Genomic DNA, 16,581 nt, shown 5'->3' on the forward strand with positions numbered 1-16,581 from the left:
CACATTTCGCTTTAAGATATATCCCAATTGAATAATAAATTTTAATCAAGCCTTATCTAAACAGAAACAAATTTTTTGTATTTGCAGCTAAAGTCGCCGAGCAATCGCCAGGGAATCAGACAAGAAAATTTAAGCAGAAGAAGGTAAGCTAGACGGAAGACGGGAAACTCAGGTGGGAGATTGAAGTGAACTCCACTCAACTTGGGCTCGGTTCAGCTTGGACTTGTGCATTTTATGTCTTCCGCTGTAATTGCGATCACAAATCAAGGCAGGTGTTGAGTGGATTGGATCGGACAGAAGACAGAAGAGAGTTCAAGTTGCGGGAGATGGCAGAGAATGGCAAATGGCAAATGGCGAATGGCGAATGGCTTTCCACCCAATCCAATCTAAGTCTAATCATCATTGCGGCCTGCCTCTTTTCTTGCGGCTCTGTTTGTACGGTTGTCCAACTTCTATTTATAGGCGAGGTGCAGGAGGCAATCGCCTGGCAATAAGTCACTCAGACGAACCTCGTCCATCCATTTGTCCAGTTGTCCATTTGTCCGTTTGGCCGTTGCATCCATCTCGCGATCTCTCCATCTGCGATCTGCCTTAATGCGCACCCTCGACTCACCAGCGTCCTCACAATTATTTAGGTCTTTCTTTGCTAATTTAGGGATAGTTACGTGACACGACCATTCAATCGTACAAAGTAACGAAAGAGCTCAAGGGGTTATAGTATAAATACCTGTTTAAATGTTTGAATATAATGTTAAATCCCAGAAATCCTTAAGCGAAGTTACTTAACTTCGTGAGCCAATTGCTCTCCCATCTCCAGCAGACTCAAATTGTCCAGTGGCGGTGGCTTAGTGTAACTAATTGACGATCAACGCAAAACGCTTTGGCGGCATTTTACCGCCCAGCCACCAATTCCATCGCCATAGCCATCGCCATCGCCTCCCGTTTTCCGTTTGTCCGCCCGCCTGGTGACATTGAGTAATGCCCCAAGGTGGGAAAGGTGGTGCAGTGGTGCTGCTGCTGTGGTTCAAGACCGCGAGGTGCTGTGCTGGCTACTTTGACTTCTTTGAGCCGCCCTTTGACGACTCTTCGACAATTAAGTTGGCCACTGGGCTCACTGCTCACTGCGAAATGAAAATAAATGACAGCATTTTGAAGTAGGGAACAAAAGACAGGCTCCTGTAGGAAAACAAAGTGCGGCTACACAAAAAGAAACGATATTAGAATAATCTTTTATTTCAAGGTTAAAACTTTTATGCTGAACTGATAACTATTTTTGTATCTGAACATGGAAGATGTTAGTTAATGTTTCCTGTGTAAGAAGACAGTCGCGCTTGTCCCTCAAACTTATTATCTGGATGTGAATGCTGTTTGGGGACGGTGATGTGGATGTGGATGTGGATGTGGATGCCAGGATTTGATTCAGTTGGAAAGCCCAGCCGCACCTCTTTGCCGACGACTGTCATTGCAATTAATTTTGTCTTTGTCTATTCTTAATTCGCCATTTTCGCTGGGCTTGTCCGCTGGGCCTCCATCCGTATTCTCGGCTTCTCGGCGAAGAGGACTCTTTGCTTTTTCAACGAGGGCGTTACCACAAGTTCTCACATGCCTCGCCGATAATCGATAGTTATCGATGAATCTCTGTCGCGGCCTCGCTAAAGTTTTCGGTCATTGTCCATGGACTAATTAAGTTATGCACTTGGTTTTTCCCCACTCCACTCTTTTTTTTTGTTGCTTGCTAGCTATGAGGAAGTCTTCGTCTTTTGGATATATCTATCGCTTGTATCTCGAGAATGCCTTGGACTGAAGCCGAGGAACTTGGAGACTCAACCTCCGAGCTTATCAAGCCATGGGCATCGCAGTTTGGGGCTTTTCTGCGGTTTATTGGCCCATCTCCTCCTGCTTTTCGTGTTATCCATTTCGCTGGCGAGCGGAAGTTACCTTTTTTCCACACGAAAAATTTGAAAACTTGTTGCCGTAATTTGCTATTGCTTTCAGGCGATATCATAAATCGTTTACTACCGTCAGTTAAATCTGAATCAAATTTGGAAATACTTGTGCGGAAGAACCACGGGTAAAACTGTTTGAAAAGTGTGCCGTAAAAATCATATTCTTATGAAAACAGAAATGTACAAGGGGCATTGAAGATCACCTCCCAAGGATTCCACTTGTATGAACTAAACTCGATATCAATTAATTGAGTGGACTATTATTCCTCAGAACTCCGTCTCGATTCTTTTATACTCCTCATTCTCAATATCTTTTACCTTTTCAATTACATTTATCGACTGAATGCCCTGCTGGTAATCGCTTTTTATTCAGCAATCAAGTGGCAATTGTTAATTTATTGTTTGTGGGCAGCCGAGAGCGTTTTGTATTGATTCAGCTTGCCAATTATTGTGTAAATAAATTCCAAATTGCGTGCGGCAGTAACACAGCAACAGCAACAGCAGCAGCAACAAAAGTGTGCTCTTCATGAACTGCTGGCCAAGCTGGCAAAGCTGGCCAAAGCGATGTTGCCGCCGCCGTTGCCAAAGGCCATTCACATACATTTTTGTTCTTTATGGGCAATTTCCAGCCAGCAGAGAGCCAGCAGGAAAAGAAGTCGGGGGAAAAAATGAGCAGATCCAGAGCCAGCGGAGAAGCAAGGCTGAAAAGCAAGCCAGCCAACCTAACGGCAGCAAAATATCGGACGAAGGGGCAACAGAGCCGGGCATTGTGCACTACAAATTGTCACACAATGTTCCGGCTTGTGTTCCCAAAACCCCCTCTCTCTATGATATACCCCCTTTCTAAAAACCCCCAATGAGATAAGCCCAGCCTAATACGGACAAACAGCAAACAGCAGCAACATCAAAATCAACATCAGCACAGCAGCAACAGCAACAACAACAGCAACAACAACAGCAACAACAACAGCAACAACAACAGAAGAAAATAAAAAAAAACAGGCAGCTGAGCATGAAAGTAAAAGAAGTCGGAGAAAGAAAGAAAGAAGAAGAAAGAGGAGAAATCTGTTGATGGGGCGCTGATAAGGCAGATTATGAGAACTATTTTTGATTTACGGGGCCCACAACACCAAGAGTCTGCTTGGTCTGCTGCTGCTCTACGGTTTCACTTTGAACAGGGAAAAAATTAAGCTTACATGACTGACTTACAGAAAAGTTATAAATCATCTAAACAAGCCAAGGGAGCCACTCTAGGTCAGCAGTGGGAGGCATACACTTTACAAAAACACCGAGAATACTTTTAATTAATATTGTGGCATTTAGGCAGACAAAATACAAAAGGGAAGTTTTATTATAAATACGAGTCGTAAACATTTTGAAATGTTGATGCGCACGCAACATCTAAGAATAGCAAACCTATCAGCAAAAGTATTTTTCTCAAAAATGAAAAAAGAAACGAACAGAAGCAACGGTGGCTGGCAGCTTTCATTTGTTTGCTCAGTTTATGAAACTGAGCCGTGGTGAAGGTTTGCCAGGCACACAATACTCTCCATCTTGGACTGCCAACTTCATCTTCGTTCGCTGGCCAAAGGATCTTTGACTGACGTGACAGGCGGTTGGTTGGGGGCCAAAAGACAAAGATCCAGACGGGAGACATTCGATTAGCATTAAACCAAAGCAAAGAGAACCAAAGCGAATCGCATCGGGAATAGAGAGCCAGAGGATCCGCCGCAGAATTGGGAATACCAATGGCAATGGGATGGGGACTTGCTTTGCAGTCTTATGCAATTTCAGTTACTTAGGGCCCATCAGTCAATCAGCCCGACTGTCTGTCATCACTCTTTTTCCACTCGATGGCGGCGGCATGGGTTTTCTTCTCGTCTTGCGAGCTTCAGCCAGGCCAGTCATCCAGTCAGCCAGTCAGCAAGCATAGAAGATTTTTCCCCGGACTTGGCGTTAGTCAAATAGGGTTGACAGTCTGTTGGGTTCTTGTTTAATTGCCCAAAAAAGTGCCGGTACCATGAGCCTCTCAAGCTGTCGCTCGCCGTGACCCATTTCGAGGCCAGATTTCTGTGCAACGATTACCGGGAATCCGAGTTCGGTCCGGGATCTCAGATAGTGAGCCAAAAACGAAGCTGGCTAACAGAGGTACCCAGAAAACTATATATATAGTACATTAAAGAAAGGCACTTAAAAACCAAATCCAAATAAATATATATATGCAAAATATTATGAATAAATCCAAACAGGTATTGAACTACTTATTGAATGCAGTCAGATGTACAAGTCACTGCTTCTCGGCTAATGGAACAATCTTGAATTCAAGCAGATGACAGTACCGGAAGGAAAAACCAGAAATCTAGCTGTTCTTTTCAGTTTGGATCTTCAATCGAACTTCAGTCGAGCCAAATTTAGCAATTTAGCCATAAACGAGCGACCAAATTGCCAACTGGGAGTCTCATTAAAGGAATGAAATCACTCCGGATGGCGAAAGCGAGGGGCTTCATTAAATATGAGAAATAATTGCAATTATTGAATATTTGCTGAGCTCAGCGGTCGCTTTCTGCAACGTCCGTACGTTCGATGTTCAAAGTTCGGTTCTACCAAAAAGGGGACGTCGAAATCCCCAAATGCGGCTAAAGGACATCATCATCTTTTGAGGCGGCATCGCCATCTATGGAGCTACCCACGCTCAGCTCGGCTCGGCTCGACTAGCTGGCTTAGCCCCTCCAGAAACAGAAACAGAAACAGAAACCGACATCTCCGAACCCAACATGGTCTAAGCATTTGCATTTTTCATCCACGCCACACAGCCCCTCAGTTGCTCAGTTGCTCAGTTTCTTAGTTTGTTTGTCAGACTCATTTGAATGCAGTTGCTATTTATGTTTTATGCTAAAGGGGCAGACGACCAAGAGGAAGATAACCAGCGACTGGCCAAAAGAGTCCACTAAAGGTGCTGCACTGAAAGAAATCGCTGTAAAAAAAGATTTTTTTAACATTAATTGATGATCGAAGTGGGATTTAGTTTATACCTATGAAATCTCCTATTAGGCAAGTTAGGACGCTTTTTCTGTCAGTGCTCTGACTCTATTCGCTTTTTTCGCCTGTTAAGGCAGTGAGGCCAAAATCGACTCTGCCTTTGACTCCGATGTTGGCCAAAGCCAAAGCCAAAGTCAAGTTAAGCCGAACTACAAACCACAGCCCACCGCCTCAGCCTTAACCCTTTGTCAGCTGGATGGGCTGCTTTTGATCCGCTGCCAGTTCAGTGGAGCCCTCTCCATTTGTGGGTTAAGCCAAGTGCCAAGTGCTAACTGGGCTGATAGCTATGTAAATATGTGAAACAGTCGATGTGCATTCCTCCCTTCTGCTTCCCCCCTCCTCTCCCACACCTGATGGTATATCTGCCGATCTTGGCCTGCACTCGACTCGAGCAAAAGTGTCGAAAGGCCCGAAGAAGAAGTTGCTTATTGAGTGATCCGAATGGTTCCATAAATCAGGCAAAAGGTAGGGATTATGGTAAACCAGGGAAGTGCGGAGGATCAACATGATAAGGAAGGTGTAATTTAAATGCGGGGGAACCCTCACAGTATTCACAACCTTAGGCTGGAAATATCTTTTGCTTTGAATAGCTCGCTAAAAGGGGTTTCAATCAACTTTAGGTTCCTTGCAGTTAAAGAACAGCATAGCTGCATAGATCGAATTTCAGAATTTGTTAGGTTCCCAATGATCCGACTCTCTTTTTTTTTTATAATTTCTACAATTATAGAAACTTTAAAATTACCTCCAAAATCGATTTTAAAATTTGTAAGGTTCCTGATGATCCGGCTTTCTATTCTTTAATAATTTTCACAATTATAAGAACTTTAAAATGATCCTATCTTTCACTTGGATCCCAATCATTCCGTGGTGACGACGACCAAGTACCGCCATCCATTCCATTCCGTTCCGGTTTTTGGCATTCCGTTCTGATTCCGTTGGCCATTTGATTGCCGTTAGCCGCCAACTACAAAATGGCCAAAAGCAATTTGAAAGCAAACGACAAAGAAATTTGTCTCAAATTTCTAACATGATTTCATGGCGACAAACGCTCCGCTCTGCTCCGCTCCGTTCCAATCTGTTCCATTTCCACGCTGTGCTGACCAACTCGATCATGATGATTACGATGATCGCTATGTGCAACATCATTACAAGCGTCATCAAGCTGAAATTGAAAGAAGAAATTGCCGCAGATCTTAAATAAGGCTTATCAAGAGAAGCGGGTCTTCGAGCCAGTCTTTGCCAACTGTCTCCCTCGCTTAAGCGTGAAAAAAGATCAGAAACTCGCGTTTCTGTTCATAAGGAAAAGAGAAATGCCTGCTGGCTTCAAAAAAAAAAAAAATCTTCTCAAACTTACTATTTGAATCCTCAAAGGGGATCCTAACTTTTAATGTCTGTTAATATAGTTGTACAGAACACTTAACTAGATGATAAAAGGTGACTTTGGGCCAGATGCAGCTTCTATTTAACAAACTTGACATGTTTCTGAAATGCACAATAGGATCTTTCTAATGAAGTGGATGGTAAATCAAGAGTTGTTAAAGGAAAATCCAAGGGGGGAAAGGAAGGCAGGCAGGCGACATGTGGCTGCCTCATTAAAGCAGCTGAAACTCGGGTTAATCAGGCAAATGCCGCAGTCCCAAGTCGCCAGTCAATCAGGAACATCAGACACCACGGACGCCAAGTTGGAGAAGGAGAAGTTGCTGCTCCTCTTGGTTGAAACGAGATGGCGACAACAGAGAAGACAAACCGGTCAAAATTAACCTACTTAAGAGTGGAGGCCAACTCGGATGAATTGGCTTTGGCCAGCTGCCGTTTATTTTTTTCGGGCCTCCGAAGCCTTTCCTTCTTCACTCTCTGCCCAAAAACAAAGCAAAACCAAACAACTACACAAAATTGTTAAAAACAAAAACCGAAAAACAAATCTGCGGTACGTGCCATGTAAAATCAGATGAAGAGAGTGGAAAAGCTGGGAAAAATAACCACTAGAGCTTGTCTCGGAAAAGGAGTCGAGCCGAAAACCAAGTCAAATGTCGCACGCGATGGAAAATCGCCCACCGACGATACGCCCACAAATAATTTAGGACTTTTAATCGCTTTATCGTCGAACAAACTGCCAACAATTTATATCTACTTAACGATTTTCTCCAAAAGGAAATGGAAAATTGCCTGGCTTAGATAACAAGTTTGTGTGTTTAATACGGCCAGAAATTTTTTGTTAAATTTAGCTAAACTTTTCAGCAATGTGATGATTTCTATAATTACAAAAAACTTACACAATTTTTGAGTACGTGTGGCGTTCTCGCGTAGGAAATTCAAATGTTTCTTTGGTTTTCCCGTAAATAGCAATTGCGGAACTTGTGGGCCTCAATTTGAGGTTAACCGCAAAAAAAGGAAAATTGAAAAAAAATTCCTGGTCGGGAAAAATGTGGCTATGAAAATTTAACCGCAATCAAAGTCAGCGGAAAACTTCATCAACGGGCCGAGCTTCGTGGGGAGGAGGAGGCGAATCCAGCGGCGAATCCATTGGTTATCCCCGCAGCAGCATGCAACATGCAACATGGACCGCGGCAACAGCAACAGCAACGGCAACAGCAACATCTCGGCCACATCCGAAGGCGACTGCCCAGTGAGCCAGGTTAATTGATTATCGCTGGCGTCGCAGGCAATTTGGCCCCCATCCTCGTGGCCACCTCTTATCCACCTCCTCCCCCCTCCTCCTCCTGCTCCTCCTCCTCCTGCTCCTCCTCCTCCTGCTCCTCCTCTTCCTCCCCCCCCTCCTCCTCCTCCCCCCCCTCCTCCTCCTCTTCCTCCTTTTTCCCCTTCAGAAAGCCTCCTTTGCCACTCTTTTATCTGGCTCGCTTTATGTGCGAGTGGCCGCAATGACAAGCGTCACGAGATCAAAGCATAAAAACCAAATTAGAAGCAACTGGCCATTGGCAACTCCAAATCCTTCGAGGGCACGAACTCGTGAGTCACGTGGCACTGCGAGAAACACTTGACATTTGAGTGCCAACAAAGTCATACTGCACTTTTCTAAGGCTGCAGACAAATCTCAATGCATTGGTTAATTGCTGCTCGAGTGCAAAGTAAAAAGAGCATTCATCAAAAATATTTGAAAATGCCAGTCTAATTTTTTAGCCGTGCAGCGTAAGTGCAAAGCTCTATTTATGACCCCTAAAAAAGCCGTGTAGCTGTTGCTGTTGCTGTTGTAGTTGCCTAACAAGATTTGTGTGCCATTTCGCTGCCGCTTTTGGTAGCACCTTTTTGGCCAAGGTCTGTTGGCCAGCCAGTTGGCCAGCTTTTCGTGTCTGATCTGGTCTGTGACAGCGGCAACAGCAGCAAGAGCAGCGAAAGAGCAACAGCAGCAGCCACACCAAGAGCAACAGCAACAGCAACAGCAAGAGCCACCAGCAACTAGCAACTAGCAACTCCTTCCGAACAAGAAAGCCGCTTTGGAAATCAAGTGATTACTGTCTGGCATCACGAGTAATGAAACGTGACTCAAATCGCAGTTAAACACCCAAACCGAACCGAACCGAACGGAGGAGCAGCAGGGAGATCCATACTGGCACTAGGCACTGGGCACTCTGTAGGCATAGGCATACGTATATCGTGTATATATGTAGCAGCCCATCACACACGCAAACGCCAAACGAAACGAGGTAAAACAACAATTAGAACAAGCCAAAACAACCGAACAACCAAACGAACAACTGAACAACCGAGCAACTAAGAGATCGCACAAGCGATCCCCAAGGAGAACTTTTGGTCTGGGGGCTCTGAATTCTGGATTGCGGATTCTAGATTCTGGACTCTGGATGCTGGATTCTGGATTGTGGATCCTGGGGTCCACAACAGCCACATCATCAATGTCCCGGGCATGTCAGCCATTTGGGTAATGTCGTCGCTGCTCGAATTTAATGGCCAAAAAAATCAACAGCAGCCAGCAGAAGGAAAGACCAAGGAGACCAAGGCAAATACAAATACATCGCTTGGACAGCGCAAAGATCAGACCAAGTCCATGGGGAATTTGGGGGATCTGGAACAGAATGGCCATGGCCTGTGGTAGCAAGGATCAGGGGAGGCCCTTAAAATATATATTCGCATAGGAGTAACATCTGACGATATTAAGATAATTGTTGTCTATTCTTAGATACATAAGATATGTGAGTGTGAATCACTTCTGTTTTAGAGATCTCTTTCTATAAATACTTCATATATATATATATACTTCATGTATAGATATACTTCATGTCCTCAACTTTGTGACCTTATCTCCGCCATTGCAATTACCTGAAGGACTTGGAGTGTAATTGAATTGATTAGAATGGATAAGCAGAGAACCGTCTTCCTTGTGAGCGTCTAACCAGCCAGCTGGCCAGCCAGCCAGTCCATATCCATATCCGTTGTGTGTGACCATTAAATCTTGCCGGGAGATCTGCATATGTGAGAAGGCCGAACAAAAGAAGATCCGTCTGCGGGGCGAATGCAAATCTGCACTGGCCAGAAGAAGACGCCTCAGCCCGGCGGCAACCCTTTCTCCATTTGTGCTGCTCTGTTTACTCAACCAAAGATGACACTGCAAACACGCCAGAAGAAGGCAGCCTGGCAGCCTAGCAGCCTAGAAAAAGGCAATGGCAATCTGCATCTTCAAGATACAAGTTCTTCTGGTTGAGGGGGCCAGAGATCGCTGGGAATGCGACACGACTTGGTGTTTGAAATATTTCACTTTTGGCTAGCGCCCTGCCCACAAAAGAAGAAAAAAAAAAAAAAAAAAACTATGAACAGACAATGGAGCTGGCCTTCTGGACACTCGGCTTATTCTGTTTTTTTTTTTTTTTCGCCTCTCCTCGGATAATACATGGCATTAGACAAAGTCGGAGGCCTCAAAATGGAAAATTGCCATGCATAACATATTTTTCTTTTCTTTCGGTTTTGCACTGCTCTTTTTTTTTTTTTTTTTTTGCTTTTTGTTTATTATAAAGAGTTGCAAAGTGGCCAAAAAGATTGGCCAGAGGGAGACTTTCCTGGACCGCAATTTATGCAGAGCGAACGCAATTCAGTTTCGTTTTTTTTTTTTTTTTTCTTTTCTCTGATGGAACAATCGAAAAAGTGTTAGAGAAAAAAAAAACGACGTTATGGATGAGCTGCGACGTACCGTTAGAACTGAATAGATATAGACTTCGGGTAGGAAACTGCAGCTAACCACAAAAATTTAGTGTGATCTACGAGCTTCGATCGGTGGGTTTTGATTAGATCACAAGATTGATGGGCTTTGTTTATAGAGAGAGATGAGAGATGAGTCTGGAGTAAATGGGTTCACGAAGAAGCCGCCAAAGATTATGATTGCTGCGAACCACAAAATGTTATTCGAACTGGTGGGAATCCAAAGAAGTTCGGATCTAGGAACACACTTAAACAATACCTCTTTATAACGACTCATTAATACGTAGGTGCCTTTACTTTCTTACTGCCTTATCTTCATATATTTCAATGGTAACTTACTAATAATAAATGCATCTCAAAGATGGTCCATGTAAAGCACTTAACTTTCACTCATTTTTTCTGATCTTTCTTCCCCTGACTTTATTTTCTACTCTTTTGTTTTCTGCATTTTATCTTTGTCACGGTCAGAATGTTTTTTTTTTACCCCCATAAGCAACCCAAATACTAAATACCCGCCCCCTTTGCCATAAAAAACGCGCCCTGTGTCATTCTGTTACGGTAATTTAACCAGATGCGGGTTTCTTATTATCTATATATATATATAGTATATCCAAATGTTTTCGAAACTCTCTTATTCTGGCAACGTTTTTATGGACATTTTATTACCTCCTTAAAATTAAGCAAACGAAGTGCCAACATTTCTTTTGGCTCATTTATCAAATTGTTTTCTGTTTTCTATTGTTTGCCCAAGCAACGCACATACAAATTTGCTCATTATTATTTTCTGTTTGTACTTTCAGAAGAAGACGACGTTTGGCAACCAAAAGAAATCGAAAGCAAATCAGGTAAGCAAAAATTGGTTTGACCTAAACAAGAAATTTTGCTTTCGTTGGCTTCTTTTCTAATTAGCCCGATGATCTCCGTTTTTTCGTGGACCGCTTCCTCCGATTCTTTTCTTGGTTTTTAGTTTTCTCATTGATTGATTTATGATAGCAAGTTTATATATTTTTTTGTTTTCTGTCGAGGCGTGAGGCGCGTTCTTGCCATAAAAACAAAATAAATAGAAAAAGAGGAGATCCATGGGAAATCGGATGGCTGGGTGGTTTTCGGGGGGGCAAAAGGGGAAGCCATTAGCAGCAACACGACTTCTGCTTCTGCAACGCCCCCTTTGCCGCCCCTCCGAAGTTCTCGCTTTCACCGAACTTACTTTATTTTATTTATTGAATTCTCGGCATGTCGGGCACGTTTTCACGAATCCCGAACGAAACATGCATGTCGGTATATCTATAGCTTATAGTTTATATGTTTTTTTTTTTTTTTAGTTTTCGATGTGTGCTTGTGTGCCACAGGCGGACTCAAAGTCAAGAATTCTCGAACTTCTCCACAAAAGTGATAAATAAAATGGGCGGAGGGTGATTTCCATTGTCCATTGGTTTCGAGGCTTCCTTTTCCTCCATTCTTGAGGCTGCCAATCGCCAATTGTTGGTGCTCCCGCTGGCCAAATTCATTTGGCCTGTGTTGTTATGACAACAACAATAGTGGCTAGCTGGGTTCAGTGAATTGGCTCTTATTTCCTTGTAAAAAAAATCAATAAAATATTGGAGAGGGAATGTTAAATATTGCTGATTGGAACCCTTCTTACACAATTAAACCTGAATCATTTTTAACCTTGCAGTTATGTGTGATCTTCTGTTGGATATTTGATGATATTTGGTTACCGTGAGCCACTGTGCCCATAGTCATAGTCATAGCTTGTGGGGATCGCAGTCACATGTCAGCGTGCCACGATCTCCGCTGCTCCACCACCTCCACTCCGATGCCACTCCACCTCGCCAACTCTCCACCTCTGGCCATGTCCGATGCCAAATCCACAGTACACAAGTCCAAGTCCAAGTCAGCGGAGTGCCTGAGTGGCATGTGAATGAGGTGGTTTCTCGGCTGGAAATTTGGTACACAGGTCTTCTGTGGGCCAGATTGTCTTAGGTCGTGCCAACAGCGATGAGCATAATAAATTTCTGCTCCTCACCGCCGCCGTCGTCGTCGTCCGAGAGAAATGAAAATGAAAAGTTCTCAAGCGACAAATGTGGGGAGAAAAAGTTGAAACCTTTTGACAAGGCACGTTTCGGGGTTTCGCGGGGGATAGAGGGGTAGAGAGGGCATATATATCCCAGTTGGCACTGCACCGTGCATAATGAGCACTCTTGGGCTTGGGTTAGGTCGCTCCACATTCGACAAAAAGTGAACGAAAATGCAAAGACAAGAAGCCGGAAAGCTTGAAAATGTAGTTGGGCAATTAGCACACAAAAACCGAACAACGAAAAACGAATAACGAAAGCCGAATAGTTGAGGTGAAAATTGGATAAACTGGAGCAGCAAAAGTAAAGTGTCTAGGAAATCGCTGACAGAATCAGATCAATAGGCACGTGATTGTCCAAAGAAAAACGATAGTGAGTAGCGATAAAACCCATTTCCTGTGTATCGAAAAAGTCGTTAAAGCAACACGAAAGTGGTATCAACCAGTGGCGGATCCAGAGACGATTCTTGGGGGGGGAAAATTGAACTTATTCTTCGATTTGGGGTTCAAACTTATTATTGCGAGAGAAATACAGTACAAATTATAAAACAAAAATTATCCATCCCAATTTTTTGGTAAACAAAGTGGTTATATTTGAAAAGTCAACCATAGCAAACAAGTAAAATTTTCAGGTTCTGTGGTTCCAAGGGGGGGGAAATTTCCCTAATTTCCCCCCCCGTGGATCCGCCACTGTATCAACGTCATACGAATTGGTAAATAATTTTCAAAGAAAAAAAAAAATGGCAACAGAACTCGTTGAGCGATTACACAATTGCCAACTATACGATGTCCAAGTGTAAAATTAAGTAAAAAAAAACAAAATAAAAGTCGCTAATAGCTCGTTAAATCGATCGATTAATGAGGGCAACTCAAGCGTAAGCATCTGATAAATTAAACCGCAAGGCTGGAGAAATTACAGGCAATAAACATGGCGAAGCTGGACTGAAAGGTAGCAAATAAAAGTGCAGATTTATGGTTTACACTTGGAGCGAGGCCCGGTTACACGTCCAGTTCTCCTCTCTAAGCAGCTAGTTGCTCTTCAATTGGTGTCGGTGAACAGCTTTGTGGCACCTATAACCGATTAATGCCTGGCATAAATACGCGGGATTCCATTCTCATCATTATGATTACTACCAGCCGACATAAAAAGCCAGTCGCAGTAGAGAAGGAAACCAAACCGAGTAACCGCAGAACCCATTTTCTCGTTTGCGAAAGAGAAGGAGCAGTGACAATCGAGAGACATACCGAGGCAAAAACTGGATATACAAATAATTTGACAGCATAAAACACTTGTATATCTTGTATATCGTCGCCGCTCCCCGATATTCATCGCATTGTTATTAATAGTCGTAAAAGCTTAGAGAAAAGAAGCGAACACTTTTAGGGTTTAGTTTACAGGCTTGTTAATGTCATTGAAATGTATCCGAAACTTCATGTTCTGTGCAGAGAGAAATGCACAGGGAAGAGCGAAAGAGAGATGCTGTGGCTATGGGAACTGGTTTGATTTAACCAACTTCCAGCAAACACCTCGGCCCCAACCTCAACCTCAAGTGGAAAAGGAACCGGGGGAGCAAGTGTCCAAGATCGGCGGATCGGCGGATCGGCGGACCCAAGTGGACCCAACCGAATGGAATATCCGCCTGACCCACATCCAATTGCAGCATTTGAACGGATTTGCATGCCCCAGTCCGAGAGATCGCAGCTAAAATTCAGGCCCAAACGGCGGAATCTTTGACATGGCTTCTAATACCACCAGAGCCAAAGCCAAAGTCAAAACCAAAACCCAATCCCATTCCCAAACCGCCACTGGCGACGTGTCTGTATGTACACTCAAGTATGTGTGTTGGCCAGAACTTGGCCTACTTCCATGTGACCGCTTTCCCGAGTCGGGCTCCCACTTCTCGATCGCAGCATTTCATGCTCAGACTCTCCAGCCAACCAACTTCTCCTACCGCAATTGAGTGTGATTTGGCGGAAGAACCTGGTCGATGACGACGACGTTTGGGGGAACAGAAGGCTGGAACATTGCCACACTGGCAGGAGGAGGAGAGTTATTCACACACAACGCACTTTCTCAATCGCACAGCTAAGCCATTCGACACCTGAGCGAAAAGTGGAAAAGTTTCACCCAGGCAGGAAGCCTCGATCGATCCCATAGGATAGAGAATCGATGGCCGAAACATCTATTCCAGAAAATCGACGATTAATTCGATTGATTATAATCGATAGGAGATACCTTCATGTTATGTATATAGAATGTATTATGTATATAGAATGTATTATGTATATAGAATGTATTATGTATATAGAATATATAGAATCGATGGCATTGGGAAAGAGCCGAAACATCCATTCCAGAAAGTCGACGATTAATTCGATTGATTATAATCGATATGTTAAATCGATAGGAGATACCTTCATGTTATGTATATTGAATGTATTATGTATATAGAATATAGGTATAGAATCGATGGCATTGGAAAAGAGCCGAAACATCCATTCCAGAAAGTCGACGATTAATTCGATTAATTATTATCGATATGTTAAATCGATAGGAGATGCCTTCATGTTATGTTAACTATATCTACCAAGATGTTCGTTAGGTCTAGAGTCAGGTTCCCTCGTTGGAATGACAATGAAAGTTGCGATGAAAGAGATAGATTGCGGCAAAGATAGAGTCGTCAAAGAAGAGGTCAATTACAGGGGAAACCGTAGGGCATCGTCATTAGCACTCATCTCATGGCTGAGCAAATCATGGGCAAAACAAATCCAATAAGCCACGCACCAGAAGGAAAGACCAAGCAGGGGGCAGTGGGCAGAAATGGGAGGTTTTTAGGCGTATAACAAGCCGCAACTAAACCGACAAAATCGGCTAATGCGACAGACGTGGGGTCCATTGGAATATAATAGGCCCAAGTTGCCATTGTTGGCATTCCAATGCGTTTTTTTTCGTGGCAATGTTGCTGATGTTGCAGCCTGCAATTCTGCGTTATTAACATGCAACCAAGTGAGAGAGGTGGGATAAAGCTACACGGAGAAAAATACCTCTATGCTAGATACAATTACAACCTTAGTGCAGTGGATAAAGATTAAAAGAGCTTCGGTTTATTCTGCTGTGTAGTAAACGATTATGGGGAGAAGTGAATTGAGCAAACAGCATTATCGTATGATCATCTCCAGCGGTTTGAGGGCCGGCTAATGACAGTGCCCGACCACGCCTCCTGCCCCTGCCCCCGCCCATGCCCCGCCCCGTTGCCAATACGCCTCCCCCGAATCCCGACGAGAGCCTTTGATCATCTTTCCTAAGTACGTGCGTTGTTTTCCATGCGCTGATACTTGGCTTTTCTTGTTGTTGTTGTTGTGTGTGGGTTCAGCGCGGAGGGTTGTGACCTTTTGCCATCTGGCAGTTGAAAATTTTGAGCATTCAAATTGTGGCCGAGTACCACGAGTATAAGCCTCCGCCCCGCCCCGCCCCGTTCCTCTATCGCTCATTCAACTGACAGTTAACCAGGTCAACTAACGGCGAACGTCCGCAAGCTGTTAAAGCCAACTTAAACAAATAGCACTTCCCCTCCCCCCGCTTCTCCCCCCGCGATCTCCTATATAGTATTCTGTATTCTGAAAGCCCGCATCTTCTCGTTTGGCTTGTTTATCTAGCCAATGCTTGTGGCGGCTTCCTCTTCGCCTTCGGCTCTTCCCATTTGCTCACCTGCTACGCACAAATTTGCATTCGACTTTCTTTCAATTTCAATTTGTTTGAGCATTTCATTTGAGCGCGGCGGCCATCTAATTGGTCCAATAATAGCCGATAATTGTTGGAAAAATGTTGGTAATTTTGCCTAATCGATATGAACAGTTACCAGCGGAACGGAGCCGAACGGTATTCCACTTTTTTTTTTTCATTCGGTTAATCCGCAATCTATGACTTAAATTTCAGACTTTTTTTGTCAGGCAAGTTCGTTGCCTAAGTCTTTTGTTTTTTTGTATACCTCTCAAAACTGAAATGATTTCCTTAATTAAAAGACTGCGAGAAGGAAACCAAGGCAGGGGGATATACTATATGCATACTCATTAGAGTCACCTGATCAGGTGAACTCCACGTACTTGCTCTGCCCAAAAACCCCTGCCCGTCTCAGACTTTAATTAAATGTTGTTCTTAAAATTGCACAAACTACAAAATGAGCCACAATGGGCCACTTAAGAGACTTTGTGGCCGTGGCCGAGAAGGGGCAACTGTTGCAAGTAGCAAGTAGCAAGTTGCAAGTTGCAAGTTGCAAGTTGGCTCACATTTGCTTATCGCTCTCGTCGGGGTTTGCCCGTTGCACATGTTGCAGCAAATTGGTCATCTTCATCTGC

General features: G+C 43.7%; 1 protein-coding gene across 1 annotated transcript in view; it reads left to right on the plus strand.

Annotated features, from left to right (window-relative positions):
- Positions 1-16,581, plus strand: part of LOC108092855 — a 35,007-nt gene that overhangs the window by 6,385 nt on the left and 12,041 nt on the right. The window contains exons 2-3 of the mRNA XM_017192675.2: positions 88-143; positions 10,952-10,996. The gene's annotated coding sequence lies outside the window, so the exon portion shown is untranslated. The remainder of the gene's footprint in view (positions 1-87; positions 144-10,951; positions 10,997-16,581) is intronic.

This window comes from Drosophila ficusphila, unplaced genomic scaffold, assembly GCF_018152265.1.
Source record: "Drosophila ficusphila isolate 14025-0441.05 unplaced genomic scaffold, ASM1815226v1 contig_198, whole genome shotgun sequence".
Classification (NCBI taxonomy): domain Eukaryota; kingdom Metazoa; phylum Arthropoda; class Insecta; order Diptera; family Drosophilidae; genus Drosophila; species Drosophila ficusphila.